The following is a 21,403-nucleotide window of genomic DNA, read 5'->3' on the forward strand; positions in this document are numbered from 1 at the left end:
GATTGATTGCAAAGCAGCATGAAAAAATTGTCTAGGATGTTGCAAATATGATACACATTGTTTGTGGTGACATTTACACCAAAGATGCATATATCCGCCAAAACTCATCAAACTGTAGCCTTAAAATAGTTTTTAAAAATTTTATCTTAGTAAGATTTATTTTAAAGAATAGTGGCCATTAGAAAGTTTTTTGAGGATTTTTAGTGTCCAAAGCTACATGGTCAAGGTTGTACATGGTTCCTCCCTTTCCACAGTATAATAAAGCTCTTCTCATTCAGGTGCCAAACAGCCCAGCTAGTTTAGTTCTCCACCCAGGGAGCTGAGCTCTTAATGAAACAGAGGCTAAAAGGTGAGCCCAAACTGCCCCACAACTGCTTACTCTGGAAAAAAAGGGCACCAATATCCCCGTAGAGGTAATCCTCTTAAAGATGTAAATTCACAGGAAACATTTTTTACAGAGTCCCTTCACTGCTCAGGCATTCTTGTAGTGTCTACTTTTTTTTCTTATTCTGAGGTTTTGTTTTGTTTTTAATCCTTCTCAGTATGATGATAGACTTATAGGCTGGTAGGGCGGGAAAGTAGCTAGATTAATGAATTAGTTCATTCAATACTTAACAAACTTTATCAAGCCTGGAACACTGTGTGGTCAAAGAGTAGTAAATGGACAAATGAGGCTCCTTTTCAAACCTTTCCCAAGACAAAAAAAAAAAAAAATGCAAATTGCAAGGGGACCAGGTGCCCTATCTTAATATCACTCCCTATCTTAATATCATTTTTTCTTATTTAACTCTCTTTAAACCAACTTGCAAAGGATAGTGACCAGGGAGAGAAAGGATTCTTTGTAAAGCATCAGTGCTCAAGTGAGAATATTTTCATTAATAAGTGGTAATCTGGGCCATGTCAGAATTGGTATAGTAGAAACACAACAAGAGATTCATGGCATAACAAACCAGGGTTTTGTGGGGAGGAAAAATAATTTTCCCTCCATGCTTTTAGATTCTTGGCTGAAACCTCTCTGTAATAAAAGACAGATTAACAGGAGAAAAACAGAAATTTAATAACATGTATACATTGGAGATACCCAGGAAAACGAAGTAACTTCCAGAAATGGCTCAGGCACCACCTTAAAAAGCATCTCCAGCTAAGAATAAAGAAGACATTGGAGATGAGTTAGTTGTGGGAGGTTGCCAGGAAAAGCACAGCAACAAGGGTAAAGTTGTTATGAAGACTGATGACCTTGCTTTCTTCATTGATAAGTTTCTAGAGATTTAGAATCACCCTCCTCTTCTTGATACAGAAATAGAAATTTCTTTTTCTTTCTTTCTTTCTTTCTTTCTTTCTTTCTTTCTTTCTTTCTTTCTTTCTTTCTTTCTTTCTTCTTTTTTTCTTCTTTCTTTCTTTCTTTCTTTCTTTCTTTCTTTCTTTCTTTCTTTCTTTCTTTCTTTCAGATTTTACTTATTTATTCACGAGAGATAGAGAGAGGGGCAGAGACATAGGCAGAGAAGCAGGCTCCCTGCAGGGAGCCTGATGTGGGACTTGACCCTGGAACTCCGGGATAACACCCTGAACCAAAGGCAGATGCTCAACTGCTGAGCCACTGAGCCACCCAGGTGGCTCCACCCAAGACATCCTTCTTTTTAAACATGAATGTCTATTTCATGGTATACTGGGCAACGGGGCAATTTTGTCTCTTTCTCTCACAGTTTTTCAGTTGCAAAAATACTCTATTCCAGGAGCTGCCCCCAAGAAGTATCTTCTCCATCTTGACAGGACTTTGAACTAATGTTGTAAAATGGCAGGTCTTTGGTGATCTTTGGGGATCTTGAGGAGGCATGTTTATCTTTCATGTGAGATAAATGTTAATAATTTGTAATCAGAGGGTAGATTGTAGTCCACAAATTTGCATCCACAAAATTGTGTGTATAAATTATTTGATATTGCTCCTTTCAAAGGGTGAAGTTAAACACCCCCCTTGAGTGTTAGCTGGATTTAATGACTCATTTCTTATTAATAGCATATGGCAGAAGGTCTGGTTTGTAAGTTTGGTCATTAAAGACATTGTGAAGTCAGCTTCTCTCTTGGATGGCTCACTCTGGGAGAAGTCAGCTATCATATTGTGAGCACTCAAACTACACTGTGCAGTGAGCTTCATGGTGAACTGAGGCCTTTGGCTAACAGCCAGCAAGAAAGTGAGATCTACTTTTTCACAGTCACATAAATGAGCATTGAGATGGATCCTGTAGTCCTAGTCAAACCTTCAGATAATTGCAATAGTGACTGACATCCATTTCGCAACCTAAGGAAAGACCATTTACCAAAAAAGCACTTCCAAATTCCTGGCCTACAGAAACTATGATATAGTAAATGTTTGTTGTTTTAATCCATTAAGTTTTAGGGCAATTTGTTATATAGCAGTAGATAACTAACAATAGCATTCATAACCTAGAAGAGTGATGTTTTAGTTTAAGAGTGGGCAAAGTTTGAAGAGTTTATAATTAGCAAGAGGAAACAGGGAGTACTAATATTCTTTTAGCGCCAAACTTTTACACAAATTAAGTAAAATTTGTCAGTAAACAAAAAGCCATGATTTCCTTAACTTGAATTATTATTGAATTTATATCCATCTGGCACTCAAAATTGTTTTAACTTCTTCAATACAATCATGGAAATCCAAGGGTTTAAAGTCAGGTATCAATATACCCAATTAACAAATTTTAAAAAAATGCCACACGTCTTGAAGATATTTTTGGGCAGCAGAGAATTCTTCTCCTACATATTTACACATTTACATATTTTTTCTATCCAAGAGTAACATATTTAATGAAATCAAATGGTACGCTTTGAATTTTCTTTTTTTTTTTTATTTATTTATTCATAGAGACACAGCTAGAGAGGGAGAGGCAGAGACACAGGCAGAGGGAGAAGCAGGCTCCATGCAGGGAGCCCGACATGGGACTCGATCCTGGGTCTCCAGGATCACGCCCTGAGCTGCAGGCGGTGCTAAACCGCTGTGCCACCGGGGCTGCCCTGAATTTTCAATTACTATCTTACTAGTCATTTCCAATGAGATATTTCTCCCTTTTTAGCGTGATTTTGAAGTGCCACTAATTAAAGCAAAATCTTGAAATCTTTGACACTCCTTAGAATTTATGTGCCACCAATATCCAAAAACACTTATTCAATTAAAAATTAAAAATGATAATAAATTGTGCAACAGAAGTATTATATAGGAAAAATGTAGTATCTGTTTAATGAAATTATTAAGCACCTGGAATGACTTTTATATGCTTAATATTTAATTACAGAGAGCAGAAGAAAAATATTTAAGTATTTTTTTCTTGCAAGATAGCAAAGGGAAGATAAGACATTTATCATAAGAAATGTGTTTTTCGTAGAACCAAATCCAACTAGAATGTATTTAAGGATTACTTGTATATGGGACAGAGTGAGTAATGGCTTTTCTGTCCTATACAACATTTGGACTGAAAGAATAATTCTAAAAAAATAAAGAAAGAAAGAATAATTTTGATACAGATCATCTGTACAGGTTGAAGGAGAAATGATAAATGATAAAGTGATGGAGATATATTTTTTAGAGATTGAGATCAAGGGGCCTAAGCAGTACAATTCTAATTCTAATTGTTTTACAGTAGAGGAATGGAACTTGGAGTCTACTGGCATATTAGCATAGCCATTTGTTCATCTGCCTGAAATATCAGACGTCTCGTGCAAATCTTTGCAAGCGCTAAATTGGCTCCGTTCACAGCAGAATTATCCATTATGTGATTGTTGTGCATGTGGTTGGCTTTCGTGAAAGTTTGAATCTGTGAATTTGAGGGAAGTAAGATGATCACTCTCTCTTAAAAAAAAAAAAAAGGGGGGGGATGCCTGGGTGGCTCGGTGGTTTAGCGCCTGCCTTCAGCCCAGGGCATGATCCTGGGGTCTCAGGATCGAGTCCCACGTGGGGCTCCTGCATGGAGCCTGCTTCTCCCTCTGCCTATGTCTCTGCCTCTTTCTCTCTCTGTGTCTCTCATGAATAAATAAATAAAATCTTAAAAAGAAAAAGCTTTCTTATTAATTTGGGAGAGAGAGAGAAAGCAAGCACAAAGGAGAGAGGTAGAGGGAGAGAGAAAATCTCAAGCAAATTCCACCTTGAATGCAGAACCTAACAGGGGGCTTGATCTACAATCCTGAGATCATGACCTGAGCAGAAACCAAGAGTCAGTTGCTTAACTGACTGCGCCTCCCAGGAATCCCTATCACTCTCTTTTGGATTTTTAAGAGACAGTTTTATTCCTCACGCAATGGTTCTCTTGGTTTTCATTATTTAGTGATGCTATAATGATCTTTTAAAATACTTTAGACCAAAGGGATTGTATTTAAACAGATATTGGCGTATTTGACCTGTGTGTGTGTGTGCATATGCACATGTACTCATATTCAGGGGCATGCATCTATATTCTAGATCCAGCTAACATGTCATTCTATCTTTTGAAGCTAAAGCCCAGAGTATAATTTTCCCCTTGTGATTATTCAATCCAGAGTATAGATTTGGGAAGAAGAAAACTTTGAAGAATGGCTAAGTTATTAGCAAGTCAGAATATGTGGAGAGAAAGCATACACTCCCTCCCTAGACCCCATGGCTCATAACCCTAGAAAACAAGACATAGGTTCTCCAATAACAGTTTATAAGAGACTCCTCCTACTCAACTTCTCTTCTAAACTACACATGTGCAGACACACATATACAGGCATATTATCCAAGAGTTACCAGTTATTAACTGCTTTTTACATGCAGACACAGTTCTAATAGTTTAACATGTATTTTTTTCATTTTATGCTTATAACATTCCTGTGATAAGGATATTAATTTTTTGGAGAAGGATATTATTATCTGCATTTTTGCCTATGAGGAAACAGAAGCACATGAAGTTTAAGTAACTTATTTAAGGTCATTGCAGCTAGTGAGTGACAAAGCTAACCTTTTTTCATCTTTAATCAATGCTTGTAGTATGTGTTGTACTTTTTACCATAATAATATTTCATATCCTTTTTCATAATCTAAAACAGTAGGTGAATCTGGGGAAATAGTCATAATAGGTAACCAAGATTATGTCCAATTTGAGTCCAGTTTTTAAAAATACACATATATACACACATATAATTTTCATGTCTATATAACTGTTATCCAGCCTTATCATCCTTTGCCCATGATTATTTTCTATAAATAACTTCTGACCTTGGGGAATGTGTTTAGTTTATTTATAAACTTGTGCGGTACACCTTTGTTTTAAAAGACCACATGTTAGGGGCACCTGGGTGGCACAGTTGACTAAGCATTCAACTCCTCATTTTGGCTCAGGTCATGATTTTAGGAACATGAGATCAAGCCCCATGTTGGGCTTCATGTTCAGCATAGAGAATGCTTAAGTTTCTCTCTCCCTCTACCCCTGCTCCCTGCTCCTCTCTCTCTTCTCTCCCTCTAAAATCAATCAATCAATCAATCAATCAACAATCTTTAAAAGATCCTATGTTAAAGGTACCTAAATTTGCACAAAAAGTCAGTCGGAAAAGCAAAACACAATGATTCAAAGATTTAGCTTTAGGTTTTGTCTAGGATCCTAGACTGAACAGACACATAGCTGGGGTTTGGGGATGGGAATGGATTGTTCCACACTGTGTCATTCCTTATTTTGTACTAACACTTCAAGTTTCTTAAGCATTTGTAATAAATTTCATATATTACATTGGAAAAGAGGGATTTTTTTTCTATCTAAGAGTAAAGCAGACTTCTTGAGAGTATCCCAGTAGGTAAGGTAACATGGTGCAATGAATAAAGCCTGAGTTTTCACACCATCAAACTTGAATTTAGACAACCACAATCCCATTTGCAAGTTGTGTAAATTGGACCAAGTCTCATAAATAATTTTATCTTGGTTTCCACATCCACATAAGGATTAAAGTTTCTGATAATATTTGTGTAGTATATAAAATTTAATTTCATCCTCATACAAGGAATAGCAATTTACTTACTGATTTATCTTTTACAGGGTTTAAGGATGATAAATTTAATTTTCTTGAAGTAAATTTTTATTTTTCATTATATTATTAGGCCATTATCTTGGATGATACAATTATTCTCAATTCACATAGGAAAAAAATCTCTACTTGTTGTCCAAATGCTTTGGTGCTTAAGTAATTTCCCTAGGGCAAGAGAAGTTCTTTACTGAAATATAAACAGTCAGCAGATTTTAGTAATATATTGTGAATCCAAGAAAAAAAATTGGATTAGAAGGCATTAAGGCAGTTTTAATTAAACAGAGTAGGGACACCTTCAGAAACCAAAAGTCAGTATTATGTTCCCCTTAGATTTCATCTGATAGAGAGTCTTTTTTTAAGATTTTATTTATTTATTCATGAGAGATACACAGAGAGAAGCAGAGACATAGGTAAAGGGAGAAGCGGGCCCCTTGCAGGGAGCCCGATGCGGGACTTGATCCCCAGACCCAGGATCATGCCCTGAGTCGAAAGCAGACCCCAAATCGCTGAGCCACCCAGGTGTCCCTGGTAGAGTCTTCATTCTGAGAAGATAAAATAAGTCCAGAGATATGAAACACCAGCAGCATCCACTCTAGGGAGCCCCCTCAAGAGTGCAGAACTTTATATATGAGTCATCATGACCTTTTGAAGGAGCAGAAAATAATTTATTTTTCTGTCTAGAACCTCAGTATGATGGAATGAGGAAAGATCAGTCTGTAGTAGTTGGCAGGACTCCGTCACATGCACAGGACATAGGCATAAGATTCCCCAACCCCCTAGAAAATGGTCCAAGAAGGTTACATGCGTGACACCAGGTCAGTCTGGTAACCATCCTGGATCTCCACCAGGTGGGGGCAATGTGCTTTTCCACCGACCCTTCCTAGAGCTTCATCTTTACAAAAATTTTTAAAGAGGTTGGAGAAAAGACGGATTCTTTCCCCCTTTTCTTGGACACGTTCACTAAGGAATCTACTCTAAGATAGGATTCTTCTTGTTATTTAGAGGACACTTCTTTACTCTGAGAATCTCTATGTATAGGGGTGGGTTCTAAACACTAGAAGCCTTAAGATTATGGTAGAAGTCCTGTGAGTAGGAGTAAAGACACTAGGCATTTGATTCGCAGAGTAAGGAAGGAAAGTTTCAAAGGGGAAAAAAAAAAAAACATTTAAAAGTGGGAGTTGTGTACCTATAAATATTAAAAATATTGTAATCTAACGATTTTATCAGGAATAATTTCCACAAGGTAGCCTCATAAAGAATGTTCTTTGCCTCTACATCTCACACCTTTCCTGCAGCTCACCCTTAAATTATTACATATTATAAATGTATTTCATGTTTGTACTGTGCCTACATCATAAAAGCATAAAAATATACTTAAAAATATTCCTTGAAATTTTCATGAGTATCCTGGTAAATCACTAAAATTCCCCAACATGAAACAAACAAAAAAACCATTCAGGTTATATCAGAAAAAACATTATGTATGATATAGATAAAGAGAATAATATCTGGAGTTAAGTGATCTAGGTCCTCAATGCAGCTCTTCCACTTACCTCTTGCATGATCTGGTCAAGTTACTGTACTGCTCTGAGTCTCAATTGCCTCACCTGTGCAATGGGGTATCAGTCCACATGTGATTGGTGAAAACATCACCAGGTGGGATTAGGGGGTTTTGTTTGCTCTTTTTTTTTTCTTTTTTTTTCTTATTTCTATATTTATGACTTTATTCTTACTTCTTTATATGGCTGTGTGTAATAGAGAAATGTATTCATAGTTTGGATCATCCTTATTAACAGGTATTGTTGCATGCAAGTACAGCAAACAAAATTCTCCAATTGACTCATGAGGTAGTAGGGAAACGTTTAGTTTTGAAACAGAGAAAACTGGGTTTAAATCTGAAATCTTTTCGGTTATTTACTTATTTATTTGAAGTGTAGGTAACACTCAATGCCACATTAGTTTCAAGTAATTTGTATAGCATAGTAATTTGACTTGTCTATACCTTACGCTATGTTCACCACCAGTGAACAGTGAAGCTATCACCTGTAACCATACAACCTTTTACAATGCAAATGACTATATTCTTTATGCTGTATCTTTTATCCCCATTACTTATTCATTCCATAACTGGAAGCTTATACCACTCATTCTCTTCACCCACTTTGCCCATCCCCCACCCCCTCCCTCTTGCAACCATCAGTTTATTTTCTGTATTTCAGGTCTATTTCTGCTTTTTGTTTGTTGTTTTTATTCATTTATTTGATTGTCTTAATTACACATAAAAGTAATATTATATGGTATTTGTCTATCCCTGTCTGACTTATTTTACTCGGAAAAATATCCTCTATGTCTATTTATGTTGTAACAAATGGCAAGATCATTCTTTTTTAAGGCCGAATAATATTCCATTGTATATATCATTATTTATATATCTCAGATGTATATGCATACATATATATCATACCTTATTTATTCATTTACCTATCAATGACAGTTGTATTACTTCCATATCATGGCCACCTCATAAACATAGGTGCGCATATATCTTTTTTAAATTAGTGTTTTTATTTTCTTTGGGTAAATTACTGGATCATGTGGTATTCAGTCATTTATAAAATGTGATAAGGTTTATCTCAACTAATTGTTATAAGTTTAAACAAAATAACATGTAACTAGTATTTAACGTATGGTACATTGGATATTTCAGTTTCTCATTTGACTCAGTAAAGATTAATATAACTGTTTTACCTTCAAGAATCATGTAGACTTCTACTCAGTGTTTTTAATTTTTTGGTTTGTAGCCATCCTCTCACCTTCAAACTTTAAATATGTAGCAAGGATATATAAAACATAAAATGGAACTTTAAAAAGATATAGTCACATTAAAAACAATAAACATTCTATGACACAAATCAATACAGCTGAAGCTTTCCCTAGCTCTTGGTCCAAAATCAGAGTCAATCAGAAGTTCTGTTCTCAGGTAATAAAAGTTCTGCATGTGAGATGTGGCACTGACACCCAAGGCACAGTTTACAGTTAGGTGTTCCGCAAAACTCTCCAACTCTAATAAAAGAAGCTGAAAAAGCATCTGTTGGAACTCTGTGGTGCTTACATAGTGATGTGTGCTTTGGAACACAGGAGATCTCAGACACAGGCCTGAGTAGGAACCTTGGCCACATCTGAGAGATTGCCCACCATCATCTCAGGAGAGGATTTGGGATCTTATGTAGAAGATTATGTTCTAGATTAGGGTTACATGAGGTAGTATAACAACAACAACAACATCGACAATAACAACAACAACAATAACACTTAGGAAAAACGCTGGGGAATAGAGGTTGAGGAACCTCCCACTCCAGATGAGCCTTGGAATCAATAGGCCAATATTCACCTGGAACACTAAAGCTATTTCTAAAAATCAACAATTAGAGATAGGTTTACTATAACTGATATGAAAATACTACAACAATATAAAAATAACTATGAAATTATATGGTTGGAAGCATTGAATAAATAAATGAAATAATGATATCAAAAATTGAATAAGATATTATGAAAAGAACCACAAATGAATAAAAGAAAGATGAAAAAATTTAAAAACATGCTTATTTCATTAAAAAAATGATAAAATGAACTCTAGAATGGATACAGTAGCTGAGTATATGGAAGAAACAGGAGATAATATCAAAGAATTTACCCACAAAGCAGAGATAAGAGAGAATTTAGTAAATCTCTAGTTTTAGTAAATCTCTTTAGTTTTAGAACTTTTTAGAAACAAGTTAGCAAGATTATGAGTCTCCAACAGATATGTAAAAATAATATACCATACTATACAGTACTAATTTATATTTGAAAAACCCGTAATACAAACTTAAAATAGAAGGGAATTCCTTAATATGACAAAAGAATCTGCCAAAGAAAAAAAAGCATAACAAATAAATAATAAAACCATAGAACATTTATTTCAAAGACAAGGTCGCCCACTGTGCTCCCCATTTTCCTTCAATTTTACTGTAGGACATGACAATGCATAAAATAATAATAATTGCATAGATAGAAATAAAAGAACTTTATTTGAAAGGAGCTATATAAAAACCAGAGAATCCACAGTGGTGGGGATAAGGTAATAAATAGTAGAGTTCAGCAAGCTTGCTCAAAAGTGTATCAACTCACCCAAATCAATAATCCATTGGAAAATGTAATAAAAAAGGTGACATAATAAAATAAAAACCATTTCAAAAAGTAATAACATTATAAACTGCTTAGGAATAGGTCTTACCAAAAGATGTTCAAAATATTTATTGATATAACATAATCTAATTGAAACAAAATAACACTTTAATAAAGTACATCATGTTCATGGATGAGAAAACTTCCTTTCAGAAAAAATGAGTGGGAAATATCAGAAAGGGAGATAGAACATGAAAGACTCCTAACTCTGGGAAATGAACTAGGGGTGGTGGAAGGGGAGGTGGGCAGGGGGTGGGGGTGACTGGGTGATGGACACTGAGGTGGGCACTTGACGGGATGAGCACTGGGTGTTATTCTGTATGTTGGCAAATTGAACACCAATAAAAAATAAATTTATATATATAAAAAAGAAAACTTCCTTTCATAAAAATATGTTGATTTTTAAAAGATAATTTATAAATTTAATGCCATAAAAAAGAATATTAATGGAATTTATATGGAAAGGAAAAGGCCAACATGAGTCAAGAAAATTTCAAATGAAAAAAAAAAAAAAGAAAATTTCAAATGACAAAAATGATGCGAGGAAGTTTTATAATTTTTGCAAAATAATTAAAATCGTGTGAACTATTGGCACAAATATAGAAAACAAACATTGGAAGAAAATAGAACAACCAGGAATATATATATAACATATTATTATATATTATATAGATTATTATTATATATAATATTTTATATATTTATAATATATAATATATTTATATTAATGTAATATATTTATATAATATAATATATTATATTATTGTATATTATTATATATTATATTATATATTTCATATATATTATATATTATATATTTCATATATATTTAGTTGACATATGATAGAAGTGTCATTTTAGGTTAAGGGGAAAGGGAATATATCATTTTGGAAACAATTAGCTATCCATATTAAAAAATAGATTTATACACAACATATCACACACAATTTTAAAATAGATTAAGTAGATACATGCTTTTTTAAGATTTTATTTATTTATTCATGAGAGGCAGAGAGAGAGAGGCAGAGACACAGGCAGAGAGAGAAGCAGGCTCCCCACAGGGAGCCTGATATGGGACTCTATCCCCAGACCTGGGATCACACCCTAAGCAGAAGGCAGATACTCAACCATTGAGCCACCCAGACGTCCCAAGTAGCTACATGTTAAAAACAAAAATTTAAGCATTTAAAGGGAAACTAAAAGTTATTTATCATTAATTGTTCCAGGAAAGTTTTCTTATATTAGACTTAAAAACCACTAATAATAAGGGAAATTATTGATATATTTGAATGCATTAAAATCTATGTCTTCTATATGACAAGGTAATACATATGAAAACTTACAAAGAAATTCAGACTGGGAAAGGTTATTTGCATGAATATCTAAAATAGATGAAAAAACTTCAGTGAATCATTCAGAAAAAATAATCTATTATAAAGTTAAGAAAGACTAAAAACTAACAAATCTCGAGGATGCTTCAAAATATATGTCAATGTATATCAAATTATCGGAAAACTTAATTTTTTAAAACAGCAAATATTAATTACTTGGTCTGGAGTTTGGCTTAGGTGTGTGGTTCTGGCTCAAGGTTTCTCATGAGGTTTAAGACAATAGGTCAACCAGGACTACTAGTGTTAGAAGCTTGATGATCTAGAAGGACCATTTCCAAAATGGCTCACCCTTGGAAACAAGCCTTATTTCCTTGCTAGTTGTTGGCGGGGGTGTCATTTTTTGCTGTCTACTGTCAAGACATCTCAGTTTCTTATTACATAGACTTCATAGGTTGCTTGAGCGTACTCATGATGTGGCTCTGCACTCCCCCGCCCCCAGCAAGGGAGCCAAATAGCATGCAGGCAGAAAGCCACAATGACTTTTATACTTGGTCTCTGAATGAGCATAGTGTCTCTCTCTTTCCTTTTCTATTAGTTAGAAGTGAGTCATAAAGTTTACACCACACTCAAGAGGAGGGAAAGTAAGCTCTAGCTTTTATATGTCTCAAAAAAATTGTACATATCAATCTCTTTTCTAGAGACACTTGCAACTCTAGCACAAGCACACAAAAATAGTAAGTCTTTTTGGCATTGTTTGTAATAACAAAAATGAAATAATAGAAATATCCATCTATGGGAGAATAGACAAATAGCAATAAATCCATACATGTTTTTATTATACAGGTATAATAATTAATGAATCAGTGCTACATTTATCAATATTCATAGAATTTTAAAACAAGATGTTGATGTTTTTATTTTATTTACTTTTTAAAAAGATTTCATTATTTATTCATGACAGACACAGAGAGAAAGAGAAAGGCAGAGACACAGGCAGGCTCCATGCAGGGAGCCCAATGCGGGACTCGATCCCGGGACTCCAGGATCAGGCCCTGGGCCGAAGGCAGGTACTAAACTGCTGAGCCACCCGGGCTGTCCTATTTTATTTACTTTTTAAAAAGATTTTATTTTGAAGTAACCTCTGCACCCAATGTGGGGCTCAAACTCACAACCCTGAGATCTAGAGTCACATGCTCTACTGACTAAGCCAGCCAGGCATCTGGAGGTTTTTCTTTTATTTATTTTTATTTTTTATTTTTTATTTTATTTTTGGAGGTTTTTATTTTAAATATAGGTGCAGCATAATACTCTGTAGTAAAATTAAAACAATCAAAACTGTATATACACACATATGTATGTTATACTTATGTGTAATATATATATACATATATAATTAAATTCATATATGTTATATATATTACACGTGAAAACATCAATGGGAATGATAGATTTCCACTTTAGGACACTGATTTCTTCTGGAAAGAGAGAGATAAATGAATGAGTCAGTGAAGTTTACCAACAGATTTCAGAACTATCTGCAGTGCTTTCTTTCATTAAAAATTAAAATCTAAAAATAATAAATATAATGAATTTTGAAACTGGTATAATTCAATTAGTTTATTCAAGGCTCTCTGTAATTTTTAATGCTTATAATGCCAATATTTTTAAAAGAAAATTGAAATGGTAAACCAGACTATCTTGCCAGTCATACTACAGATTCAATAAAGGTAGGATTGGAATTTGGGATCTGTTGCTTTAAGTTGTGCAAACCAGGGAACATCATATCATCTCTTCAAGTTATAGGCTTTTTATTTTTAAGATAGGATTGTGAAATGACATCGTATTTTCAGAGTACCCAACACATACTAAATACTAAGCGTTAGCTATTTTGAGTTTGACTGAAGTGTCAGTTTTCTCTCCCTTTTAAAGGGTCACATTCTTCTGTTATATACTGGCAAAGATTCAGTTGAAATTTGATAGTTTTGGGTCATCTAGTTGACCATTGCTTCTCAGCCTTGTGGACTCTACTAATTATACCACTTCTCTTAATTATCTGAAGTTCATGACTATAATCACTGCCAGAAACTGCTTCTCCCTCTGCACAGGCATATTTCCCCACAAAAATATCACATCATGCTGTGTAGATATACTAAAATTTGTTGAATGGTTGGGAGTTAGCTATCCCAAGGGGGGTTAATGAGGGGAGCCTGGATGGCCTAGCGGTTTGGTGCCACCTTCAGCCTGGGGTGTGATCCTGGAGTCCCGCTGTCAGGCTCCCTGCAGGGAGCCTGCTTCTCCCTCTGCCTGTGTCTCTGTCTCTGTCTCTGTCTCTCTCTCTCTGTGTGTCTGTCATGAATAAATAAATAAAATCTTTAAAAAGAGAGAGAGAGAGAGAGGTTAATGATTATAATTGCACTGTATTTGACTTTCCCATAATCAGAATGAAAATTTTCAAGAAGATTCAACCTTTCACTAGAGGAATCTCATAGATATCTTAATCTGACTTCAGACATCATTTGGAAAGAATCCAAACTCACAACTGTTTCTGACTTTCACTATAAATCCTTTTCATTAAAAAAAAAAAGATTCTATTCATTTATTTTTGAGAGAGAGAGAGCATGTGCACACTAGTGTGAGCCATGGCCAGGGGTGGTGGCGGGCAGAGGAGGAGGGAGAGGTACAAGTAGACTCTGCTGTAAGCTGGAGCCCAACCTTAGGACCCTGAGATCATAACCTGAACTGGAATCAAGAGTCCACTGATTAACTTACCCAGACACACAGGCTCCCCAATCTTCCTCATTTTTTAAGGAAACCTACTATGCACCCAATAGAATTGGTTTCCTTCTAGGACCTATTCTTTATTTAGTCATATTATTCATTAAGGAACACACTCCATGAGTGTCACCAGGACAGTCTGGGGTGGCCTTTGGCATTCCTAGACCCACAGAATAGTTTAGGGTTGCGAGGTTGCTTAGCTACCCCAAGACTTGGAGAGCATTCCAGAGCAAGCATGAACACATCAAATCTGCTCCTTTTGGATTTGTGAACTATACAAAATCTTGGGTTTCTTCATGTCCACCAGGTAACCCGTTTGATCTCTTATAAACATATATAGACCTACACATGTATTTCTCATCTCTCAAAGACATAAAAATAGCATCTAAACATATTTGGTGGAAAACACTTTCCTTAAAGCCTCCCAAGTATGCAAGACCATTTGCATCACAATAAAGTTGGCATTTCATATAATTATTTAAAAGATTGTGCAATTCTCTCACCCTTCCCATTCTCAAGTTGCACACTTATGCCAGAATTAAGAAGTAAGCTTTTTCTTGGGCCAAATACTATCTGATGATTTCTATTTTAGTTGTGAAAACACCAGGTTAAAGATTTTAAAATGCTACTTACAGCCGCTTAAGTTATTAGATAAGACTTAATCACTCTCAGCTTCTGCGGGTGGAGGGTAAGAGAGGTATGTTTGAGGACAAAAAAAGGTTGTTTTTAAATTAATTACTACTGCTGTTATTATTGTCATGATGGTTGTCACTATAAAATCAGAAAACTTTCCACATGGAAGGACTTACTATAAGTTTTTAAGCGATGGTTTATATTCAGGTTAACACTTAATCTTTGTGGGTTTTTTTTTCCTTTTTACATGCTTTGTATATATGAATATGCCTAAAAATCTACATATACTTATAACTGAGTGGAATTTAAGAGATTTACATTTGCATTACTTGGCTTGGTAAGTCAATGAAGGAACAAATATTCTACAATCCTCATGTATCTAGACATCAAATACAGTAAAGAGGGAGAGGGACAGAATGAAAGAAAGAAAGAGTGAGCAAGAGAACTAAACATGAAGATTTGATAGGCAACAGGGAGGTGTTCATTTTCAATCGAGCCAAGATGTGGTGTCGATTTTAAAGCAAGTTGCTATCAGCAAAGAGAATCTGTTCACCAAAAGGCAAACCAATGAAAATCCAATGGATTACATTGGATGAATGCCATTTTTCACTTGGACACTTTAAGTGAGATTATTCAGGCTTTTGCATTTCAGGTACAGTACTAAAAATATTGTGGCATGACAAGCAAGAGCCAAAAAATTAGTTTCTGCTTTGAGACCTAATCATCTCGTTTTTTTTTTTTTTTTAAAGTAAGGTTTTCTCCTACATAAAATCTATTTTATTGCAATTTGCAAAACAGCCATCCCTTTAAATTAAATCATTGTTTATCAAGGGAAAGTTAATTGAAAAACATGTTTTTCTAACTAAATGGAAGACTGCATCATGCAGGCAATAAACATTCTTGCTTGAAAGGAATTCTTGCTCCTTCTTCTAAGACTGCCATGGGAATAAAATAGAAAAAAAGGGGGGAGGGAGAAAAAAGCCCCACACAGTTCTGAAGTTGTGTCTGGCTTAGGAGCCAAATGGGACTGTGTAGCCCACAAGTTTTCTATTCACTTCTAAATTTAGCACCCACAAATTTCCCTTTTGGCAAATCGTGTTTTCCAAACCCAAGTGCAAGCCATTTTTGAGGAATGCTTGTGTTAGTTGCTCCCTGTTAACAACCTTAGCTAATCTGCCTTACTAGTCATTTGGCAAAAGTTGATTTTATAGTTCCTGGAAGCCCATACAAGTAGGATGACAATAAAAGCCTCAGTGGTGTATAACACCAGTACATGAAATGTGGAATTTTGGAAATGCTTTCAAATGCAAACTATCTGTGGGTCCGGACTCTGGGGAAGGTAGACTCTATGACATAGACCTATCCCTAAATAGGACACTGTGTTTTGGATTCTTTGCATCTACTTTCGGTAATAGGGAAAATTTCTTGCAGATACAATTTTACTCACTTTTCTCAGTGCTTTCATGGCACTTTTTTTTTGAGCCATTATAACAGTATCAAGCCTTGCCTTTTAAGGTTAATTGCTTTTTATGTCTGTCTCATTCACTTTTCAGTGAATTCTGTTTTATTAATTCCTAAAATCCTCATAGGGCCTAAATGAAGTTTGACCTATAGTATACATGTTTTGGAAATATTTGATAATGACACTAATATGATATAATGATATCAATTATAATAAAAATGACTATTTTCCTCTTTCTCCTATTTATTAATCACCTAGAGCCCCCAAAGATTTAGTGTTTAGAATAGAGAAGGTGATTCACTGGTGTCTATTCACAGATCTTTATCAGGTATAATCTCTGCACTTACAGGGAAATATGGCCAGGGAAACGAAACATACTCACATATTTTAGTGTCCCCTTTGTGCCAGATCCATTATCTTTTTAATCTCCCCCCAAATATTATAAATATATAACATTACCTCCATTGTTTCAAATTAAGAAACTAATTGCCTCAAACATGCAACCATTTTATGCTAGATATGGGATTCGAGACTAGATAGTAGCTCAAAAGTGTGTTACTGATCCCCTAAACATAACATATGATCACAGACAGACAAACAGAATCAGTCCATTTTAAGAGGAAAATGTGAAAATAAATTTATCCTGAATGAGAATCTTCTTGAATTCTTATCATATCAGAATGTTTTTATGATATTTGAATACAGAGACTGCAGAGTGGAAGCCAGATTTTGCACATTTACTTGCTTAGACTTTAAGGAAATGAAATTTGTCTTACCTTTTCATGAAGTTATCTTTTTAATACTTAGTCAACAAAATAACATTATGTGGTGGCATATGATTACTAGCATGTTTTTAGTACAAGTTTTTTTTTTTTAATGTTTCTGAAATAATCAAACCTGAGGTTACCAAAAGACCATTTAGTATAAGAACACTCCTCAGAAATTCCCTCACTTATATGGGATTGAGGAGGAGCTCTTTTCCCACCAATTCTTGAGCTTCTACCCAAAGAGATTCTGCTTTTCAGTTTTTGAATTCAGATTGTACAAACTCGCATATCTATAATATCTTATATCTTATATAATCTATCCAGGTGACTAGAAATAAGTCCGTAGTTGAAATATTTGTACAAAATATGAGCAAAATGCACTCATTCGTCAACCCACATACATGCATATAGTCCTCCATAAAGGAATGATAGGAAAATGAAACATTATTCAGAGAAGGTCATAGAGAAATGCTAGAAATCTAAAGCTGCCAAAATGGTGTCCAAAATTGGTGTTCATTCTGTCCATATTTCTTCAAAATGCAATCTGTATAATAACTGATTTTAGAACAGTTGTATAAGTCATAATATCTTATAATAATATCTCTATGAATTAATCCGAGTAAGTTTCACTTTTTATAAACATGATGACTGAAGTGCACCAAAGTTTAGTGTTTTTTTCCTTTTGGATAAAAAGTGGAAGCTATTTAAATGGACAAATAGATAGGTGATAGATTGATATATCATTCATGAATTCTCAACAGGGCAATATCACCACGGTGAGTAAAAATTGATTTTTGAGGCATGAAAAATTATTACTTTTTAATAAACTCAGATATACATACAGTACATGACTAGATATACAATGTATCTGTGGTATTAAAATTTCATGGAAGGACAACTTGAAAAAATCTAAGGAGACTCCTTCAGGAGGAAATCATTTTTTTAAATAATTTATAAAACACCAAGAGAAGGAAAGAGAAAGAGACTGGTGCGACATGTGATATGCACATTCAGACGGTTTGCATAGATATTATTTTGTCATTTGTACTCTTTGGGATGCAAGAATTTTCCTGCATCTTTGATGAAGGGTTGAGGATTAAATTTACTTTGTGCTTAAGGATGGGAAAATGAGTATCCAGTTACTATGGATTCATACTCTGGTCCCCGTGAATTGGGACTATTATGATCTATGATGAAAGATTAATGAGTATTTGGTTTGAGAAGAGACTTACTTCTGAAACAAATAGGAAGGCAAAAGGAGGTCGGAAGATAGAATGAAGAAATAAATGAAAAGCATGACTAAACGGATTGTCAGAAGCTCAGGAGCTGACTTGAGAACATTTGCTCAAAATGGAAGTAGATTTGCAGTTGGTTAAGAGAAAAATAAGTGGATCTAGTAAAAGAGCACTATAAGAGGTGACATTCAAGAGGCCAGGATCCAAATGGAATTGGGTTTCCTATTTGAAACACATTATATTTTATTGGTCTTGCATTCTCTTCCTACTTTACCTGGTGAGCTCTTACTTATTCAAGAACTATCTTAAATCATTCTCCATGAAATATCCTCAGATCCCCCACAATGGACCCTAATGGTGATTATTAGTCCATATTAGTCAATGGATGACTAATATGTCATCACCCTGTAATATTCACTTAAAAGAGCATTTATCACATCTCATTATGATTGTTTATGCCCAGTGAGAGTGATGTTTTTAATATGTAAACTGTTAGTTTTTTCTTTCATCTTGGATTGTTTGTTGACTACATATATTGATGAATAAGATTTGCTCTACTTGGTACCTAAGCAAGTTAAATCAATGTATGGGCAGAGGGCATTATGCTTAGCTCCAAACTCTCTATCTTATGCATATTAGCCAGTTGGACTGAGAACTGTTAACTCCTAAGTCTTAAAGAAGAAAAAGTGGCTTATATTTGTTGTTGTTGTTGTTGTTTGTTTGTTTTTGGACGGTGCAGACACCACAACATATGGAGGCACGAACTGAACTCCCTGCCCACTCAGGACAGTACACTTACAGCCTGGGAGTTCCCCCGCAGAATAAAAATAGCTGGTGATAGATGCAATATGAAGGCTTTCTCCTGGACTATGTGCTACTGGGTCCCCATTTTCAGTTGCAGTTATAAAATGGAGAGCATAAGAATTCAGTTGGATTTCAAAGTATCATCCTGATGGCAGTGTTCTATATAGTGAAATTGGACTTCATCTATCTCTTGTTTCTGCTTCTCCTGCATGCAATAGGAACATGATATTCACTGAAGTGTTTCTTTACATTTTTAAGATCACAAGTGGAAGAGTATTTATCATTGGCCTTTTGTGAAAAATAATTTCTTGTAGAATGTGGTTCTAAATTTTACTGACTCTTTTACCTAATGGAGCTTGATGAAGCAAATTTAGGACCACAAAGAACCAAAACCTTGTAGTCAGAAATTCTTGGAAATCTAATACTATCATTTGTATTTTCCCCCACAAACTTGATATTTTTCTATTTTCCTTTCTAAAGGATGAAAATCACAAATGGATTTTAGAGTTTCCTTAAAGTACATAAATATGTAGCATAAAGGTGAAATTATGCATAAGAAAAGAAATAAGGAATTCAGATTAGTAGTCATAGCTGGGGAAGGAGAGAAGGAATTATAATCAATGCTGGGTACAGAGAGGATCACAAATATAGTTTTCTCTCTTTAATGAAAATCTGAGCAAATGTTGGTACTTAAGCTGAGTGATTGTGTCACAGATGTTGGCTATGTTACTATCCATTCTTGTCCACATGTGTGAAATATTTAACCACTTAATCATAAAAAAATTAATCAGAAAAAAAATTCTTCAATAAAAGAAATTTCCTAGCCAGTTCACTGTGGCTAGTAGTGATACTTGTCTGTGCAATGGCTATTACCTCATCTTCTTTTTATGTAAAGATTTCCAATTTTTTTTCACCCTTATTTGAGTAACCTTGTTTTTTGGGTAGGCTGAGACTCTCCCCATCTGTAAGGAATGAATTTAATCATTTCTATGCCAATGATTGTTTTAGAGAAAGAAGTGTTATACAATTTTGGCCAATGAGAGGGATAGGGCATGGGAAGTGATTCTGGGAAGTTTTCTGGCTTTAAAAAAAGATACATAAAGCAAATTCTCTCTTTTCTACTTCTAGGCATTGCTACATCTACATGTAATTCCTGTAGCTACTGCAGACATCCTGATACCTGGGGAGACCAACCTTGACTGAATATATGGAAAAGCAAAGCAGAGAGGTGGAGGAAGGGATAGGTTATTTACTGAATTAATAAACTATGCAACTCTTGGCTTTATATTTCTTGTCATGTGAGATGACAAATGTTCTTTTTCTTAAAGCTATTTTTTGAGGCTGCTAAAAACTTTCCGATACATACTTGTTTGTTGATTCATTTTTATATTGGAATGTTAAGATAAATTCCCAAGAGTATTTTTAATCGCTCTTGAAATGTGTTTTAATATTATTCTCCAACATAATAACGTAAAGACTGCTAACTCTGGGAAACGAACTAGGGGTGGTAGAAGGGGAGGAGGGCGGGGGGTGGGAGTGAATGGGTGACGGGCACTGGGGGTTATTCTGTATGTTAGTAAATTGAACACCAATAAAAAATAAATTAAAAAAAATAAAATTCAACTCCCTAGGAAAATGCAGACTGAAAAATAATGACCATAATAATAACTGCTATAGGTAACTAGTCATGTTAAAAACTTTTGAGCTATGGATCTTCCATCCAGAAAAAAGCATCGCAGATGGGTCTAAATTCACAATATTGTCTAAAATTTCAGAGGCAGATTGGCTTCCTGGAACCAGTTCATTTTCTGTGAATTATAGATTAGGAATCCCTGATACAACTTTAAATTATATAATACTTACACATAAGTATGTCATTTAATGGTTGAATATGCTGATTTCTAAAAAATTCCACACCAATGCCTAGTTTTATTTATAAATACCTTTTTTTTTTTTTTTTTATCCCAGCAATAGGTTGGGCTTTGAAGTTGATGTAATACAGTTTCCCTCCTCAGAATCCTAAACCATGTTATCCCTGGGCACCAGCCTTTCCAAACTTCTTTTAACTCATCAAACAAAAATTTCTTATGCAGATACTATTTTTAGATTTCTCCCTACTCTTGGTTT

This window comes from Canis lupus, chromosome 31 (assembly GCF_048164855.1).
Source record: "Canis lupus baileyi chromosome 31, mCanLup2.hap1, whole genome shotgun sequence".
Taxonomy (NCBI): domain Eukaryota; kingdom Metazoa; phylum Chordata; class Mammalia; order Carnivora; family Canidae; genus Canis; species Canis lupus.